This window comes from Palaemon carinicauda, chromosome 15, assembly GCF_036898095.1.
Source record: "Palaemon carinicauda isolate YSFRI2023 chromosome 15, ASM3689809v2, whole genome shotgun sequence".
In the NCBI taxonomy this organism is placed as follows: domain Eukaryota; kingdom Metazoa; phylum Arthropoda; class Malacostraca; order Decapoda; family Palaemonidae; genus Palaemon; species Palaemon carinicauda.
In genome coordinates, this window is record NC_090739.1 from 46847989 (window position 1) to 46853988 (window position 6000).

Sequence of the window (6000 nt, forward strand, 5' to 3'; positions counted from 1 at the left end):
TACTGCTACTAGCACAGTTTTCGAAGTCTCCATCGAAAACTTTGTTTTCTGAATGAAAGCGTTGAGGGCACTTACATCCAGGACTGGTCTCCATCCCCTTGAGTTTATGGGGACCAGGAATAAGCGGTTGTAAAATCCTGGTGACTGTAAGTCCTGCACCCTCTCTACTGCCCCTTTCTGCAACAAGAGGGATACTTGTAGCAGCAATGCCTGCCTCTTTGAGTCCTCTCGGTATCTGGGAGAGAGATCTATCGGATCTTGAACAAGAGGGGGTTTCTTTATGAAAGGGATCTTGTAACCCTCCTTCAGCAAAGGAGCGGACCAAGGGTCTGCTCCCCTTCTCTCCTAGGCCTGCCAGAAGTTCTTCAGTCTGGCCCCTACTGCTGTCTGAAGGCGAAAGCAGTCAGACTTTGCTTCGCCCAGGTCTAGATCCCCTCCTTTTAGCTCTTCTTCCGTCGGATCTGGGGTAATCTCTATTGACGGGTCTACCTCGAAAGGGCTGTGCAAAAAGAGGCAAAGGCGTTTCTACTTTAGGTTTATGGCTAGTAAAAGAAGTCGGAAGAACTTTCTGTGCTGTCTTGGCGACCAAATCATGGGTAGCCTTCTGAGTTAAAGAAGAAGCAACCTATTTCACAAGTTCCTGCGGAAACAGAGATGGAGACAGAGGTGCAAACAGCAATTCAGACTTCTGACAAGGGGTGACACACAAGGAAAGGAAAGAACACATCTGTGCTCTTTTCTTAAGCACTCCAGCTGTAAAAAGAGCTGCTAATTCATTAGAGCCATCTCTAACAGCTTTGTCCATTCATGACATTATCTGAATAATACTGTCTGTGTCAGAATTCTTAAAAGTCGCAACTTTCTTCCCCAAGGCTCCCAGAGTCCAATCGAGGAAGTTGAAAACCTCGAAGGCTCTGAAGACGTCTTTGAGAAGATGGTCAAGTTCAGAAGTTGTCCAGTAAAACTTAGTCCTTCGCATGGCCAACCGACGAGAAGAGTCTACAAGGCTTGAGAAGTTGCCCTGGGCAGAGGCAGGAACTCCCAAGCCGAGAACTTCTCCTGTCTCGTACCACACGCTTGACTTGGAAGCTAGTCTAGCAGGAGGGAAAGAGAAAGCAGACTTGCCAAGATCTCTCTTGGACTGCAGCCAGTCGCCCAACAGTCTTAAGGCTCTTTTCGAAGATCTTGAAAAAACCATCTTGGTATAAATAGGCACCTGAGCTGCCGACCCAAGGGTAAACTCCGAAGGGGGGGAGCGTGGAGCAACAGGAACGAAGTGATTAGGAAAAACTTCCGTAAACACTTAATGATTTTCCTAAGATCCAAAGAATGCTGTGTGGTCTTAAGCTCTTCTCCCTCCGAGAAGTCTTCCAAAAAGTCAGCCGAGGAAAGGTGTTCATCAACCTCTTCCTCAGACAAGAGTCAAACTGAAGTAGCGATGTCTTTGCGGGCCTGACTTTTGACTGCGCGATCTTGACGCTTGGCATCACGTTCGATAGCCAGACATTCGGCATCAACTTGACCCTTGGCGTCACGATCAACTTGACGTTCGATGTCACGTCTAACTTGACGTGTGGCGTCACGTTTAACTTGACGTTCGGCGTCACGCTTAACTTGACGTTCGGCGTCATGCTTAATTAGACGTTCGGCGTCACACTTAACTTGACATTCGGCGTCACGCTTAATTTAACGTTCGGCGTCACGCTTAACTTGACGTTCAGCATCACGCTTAACTTGACGTTCAGCATCACGCTTAACTTGACGTTCAGCGTCACGTCTAGCAGCATGGCGAATGCCTTCACACGCTTCTACATTCGCTAGAAGCTCACCTTGAAGCCTGGAAGCTTGACGTTTGTGGTTAAGCTTATCGGATTTACGACGTCCAAGCTGCGAAGCTTCTTGACATTAGGGAACTTGTTGAGTTACTCCTTTATCAGTAGAATGAAACGACTGCATAAACGAGGACAGCTTAAGCTGCATGTCCTGTAACAACGACAACTTAGGATCAATTTGCGGTAAAGTTGGAGCGGGAGCGTCAGCAACAAAATCGCCTTCTTCATCGCTCGTGTCACGCGACGATCGCCCAGAAGACGCCACCCAGTCAGACAGTAGCGGCGGAGCATGAACAGACGGAATAACAACAGCAACATGCTGGACTGGACGCTTAACAGAGCCAGACGTCCTAACAGGACGTTTGGCAGGAGATCCTTCTTCAGACGATGGAAAAGGCTCTGGACTGTCCCAATGACTACAGCCAGGCGCTTGAGGCGATAAAACGCAACGCTGATCCACTGCAACCATTTTCCTCGAGAGGTCTAGAAACTTGACGCCAGTCACGATCCGAATGCTTGCTGACTACTGTACTGCATCATCCGACGATGAGGTAAACTTAACCTCACCTTTCCCATGCTGAGGGCGAACGTCCTGTGAAATGTCATTAGGAACGCTCGAAGGGATGCCTGCTCGAGTGGCTACGCCTCCCGTTCCCTTTCGCCGATTGACATTCCTTCTCCCATGGGTCGGGGAGCTTGAAAGAGGTCTAAGGCTGGGTGAACGACAGGTTCGAGCAGACGCAACCTCCACAGCACTGAACACATTAACCGCACTTTTAGCACTAACACTGGCCCTTTTAAGTTGTTTAACCTCGGACATAAGTTGATTCTTATCCGTAGCAAGCGACTCAACCCTAACACCAAGGGCTTGAATCGCGATCGTCATGTCCTTAAGCGTAGGCTCAGCAGTAACAGTAGGGGGATCATGAACTACCACTACAGGGGAAGGAATAGGTTCAGTGACATGGGAAGAGGATAATTCTCTAGATCGAGAAGAACGATTCATGTCCTTAAGCATAGGCTCAGCAGTAACAGTAGGGGGATCATGAACTACCACTACAGGGGAAGGAATAGGTTCAGTGACATGGGAAGAGGATAATTCTCTAGATCGAGAAGAACTACGTCTAACTCTATCTCTCTCTAACTTACGAGAGTAGCGGTCGAAATCCAGCCACTCACTCACAGACAATAAAAGGCATTCATCACATCGATCCATTAATTGACAAACTTTACCTCTACATTTAGTACAAATGGAGTGGGGATCAATGGAGGCTTTAGGAAGGCGGGATTTACAGCCTTCCATACACTTTCTATAAACTGGGGAAGGGTCAGCCATTTTGGAAAAATTAAGAGAGAGATAAAAAACAAGCAAAGGTCAAAGTTAATCCAAATCAAAAAAGGTTCAAGAGAATCCGTAAGCAAAATCCAATCAAGCGAAAGCCAATAACCAATATCTGTACATCACCAAAGATACAGCAAAAATCAAGGTTACAACGAGCGAATAATCTAATGATGTCGCCAGCAATGGCGGCAGGGAAGACCTGAGGATTCATGGAATGGTTACAGTTACCTGGCGAGTGGTGGCACTAGTAGTACACCTAGCTACCCAATCTGCGATTGCCGCGAGTTTTGAATTTCTGCCGTGATGTCAGGGACTTAAGCTATCTACATATATATCCACTGGCTAAGTCAGATGTTTAAAAATGGGTGATTTGCAGCAATAATAATGGTCAGAAATGCAAAATAAACACTAGATAACCAGTTAGAAAATATATAGTTCACTAAGTGGCTGAAAAATAAAATATCATAATTATCTAGGATTCACTTCACGTCCTTCTAATGGTTTTTGGTCCGCCATGCGCTCACAATGCTCGCGGGAAAAGAAAAACTGCAAGCTTTGTATGCATTGGCAAGCGGTAATGTTGAGATGCGCTCGCAATCCTAGTGGCTCATTACATTGGGATTTTTCTTTACTTTCACATGAGTAACAATAGCTATACACTGAATGGAGAGCGTTTCCATCCCAATCAATTGCCAACATGGATAAAATTACACTAAATTCTGAAATAGATTTTATTTCCTTTAAGTTCCCTCTTAGAGACGTCTTTATGTGATGGTGGTTTAACTCAAACTGAAGGGAAGCATGGAAATAAATGGGTGTTGTAAAACAACATCCGGGAACTTGTGCATCAATATTTGGAAGCACCCAATTGGTTAAAAAAAGCTAGGTAATGATTACGTCATATAAAAACAGAAAAGCTGGCCAAAGCGAATGGAAGCAACGCCTGCACAGTTACCGCAGTAACTCGACATCAGTCTCCTAGACATAAACATCGGACGTAGAATGAGAGACTGACTTCACATTTTAATCGACCAATACACAAGTTATTATGCCCCAGCCCCCCATTAAACATATAGAGAAAAATACCAAACTAGCCAGCACTCGTCCCATTCTTATAGCGAATTTGTTTCGCTAGTAATTAAAGTGTCATATATTTACTGAAAACTCACTGGCCTGTTCCTGCTGGCTAGTCAGAGCTAACACAACACCCAACAGTAGCTACCACTATTTCATTATAAACTTTAGGGGTGTATGTATGATAGCGGCCACCTGTATTCTTGATTACGGTTAACTTAGAATACGGCACTGTAAGGGTTAGGTAAGTAGGTAAAGACACGGCTTGTATTTAAGGTTAAGGGGGAAAGTTTATGTTAGAGGATGTCCATTTTCAATCCACACTGGAGGAACTGGCCGCTGATATACAAAGGCTCCAAACTTTATCAGCTACAGTATATTTACCTACTCTGAAAGCAGACTCCTAATAAAGGACGTTGGCTTGTATTATTATACGACCAAATCATGTACTTACACAAATCAATCCAGTTAACTTTAACGAGCGCCCAGCGGGTCGTTGTTATCCCCTTGATACGAATTCGGGTAGGCTTGACCTTTACCGTCGGACCTGTTGTAGCCTATTACTTTAATGCCTTTTATGCTAAGCTCGGGACTAAGACTAAAGAGACTAGTAACTAAAATGGAAAAACACTTAAAATTACCTGCACTAGCTTATTTTGCTATCCTACATCGCAATATCGTCAAAGAAGCAAAGGACATCACTTAACTTCACTACGGTAAACTGACATTTTGTTATTGTTTTGGTCGTCTTCCAGTTCCAGATTCCTCCTCTTCTTGAACTTTATATGCATTACTCAGAGACCATAAGATCACCCTAAAACTCGAATTCAAGATGGAGCAGAATGTAAACTTTAACAAAGATGGGATAAAATGAAATACTTCGTGGTAGATGAAAATAATTTACATGAATACACTACGAGTAGAGGAAATTGCCAGAGATAGATAAACGTTTGTTGGGAGCTATGTGTGTTGACTGTCTTACAGCCACTTATAATAGAGTGAGTAAAGTGAATATGATACCTTGTGTCCACTGATGGGAAAGACTATAACTGTTAAAGACCAATCTCCTTGGTTTGATGGAGAGTCTTTAGTGAAAAAGAGGGAAAAAGACGTAAAGAAATAAAGTGGAATTGATTAAAAACTTAAAGTATATGTGTGAAATACAAAACTGCTAAGAAGGAAAAAACTAAATGCTATAAGAGAAAGATCTGCGAAGCAGCAACAGACATATAAGTTATATCGTCTCCTAAATGGGAAATGTAAACGAAATAAAGCTATCCGATGGTACAGTAACCAGGAACTAGAAAATAATTTTGTAGTATTCTTTAAAAACAAAATTGAAATCATAACCAGGTCATTTGTAAATATTCAACATCGGATTAATGATATACCAGATACTCCGATAAAATTAATGAGATTTAACAACATAACACAAGATGATATCACCAGTATATATCGAGAGGGCAATGAAAACAAAGTGCGCCATTGATCCTATGCCAATATCTGAAGTAATTGGAGAAAGAAACTTTTCTAGTCTAGCCAAAATAATTATGAGAATGGCAAATGCAAGAATAGAAGAATGCAAGTTTCCTAAATCCGAGAAAATGGCTATACTCACGCCGGTTCTGAAAAGTGCTCTGGATTACCAGGAATTAAGCTCATATAAAGACCTATTTTGAATCTATCCTTTGTTTCAAAAGTGCAAGAGCACGTAATTCTTAAACAACTAGTCAGTCACTTAGAAGTAATAGA

At 43.1% G+C, this 6000-nt stretch overlaps 1 protein-coding gene across 1 annotated transcript in view; it reads right to left on the reverse strand.

The window, feature by feature from the left end:
• The window catches only part of LOC137654601 (myb-like protein X), a 174832-nt gene extending 169796 nt beyond the window's left edge, over positions 1 to 5036 (reverse strand). Inside the window, exon 1 of the mRNA XM_068388379.1 lies at positions 4890 to 5036. The gene's annotated coding sequence lies outside the window, so the exon portion shown is untranslated. The remainder of the gene's footprint in view (positions 1 to 4889) is intronic.
• Positions 5037 to 6000: the final 964 nt, after the last annotated feature.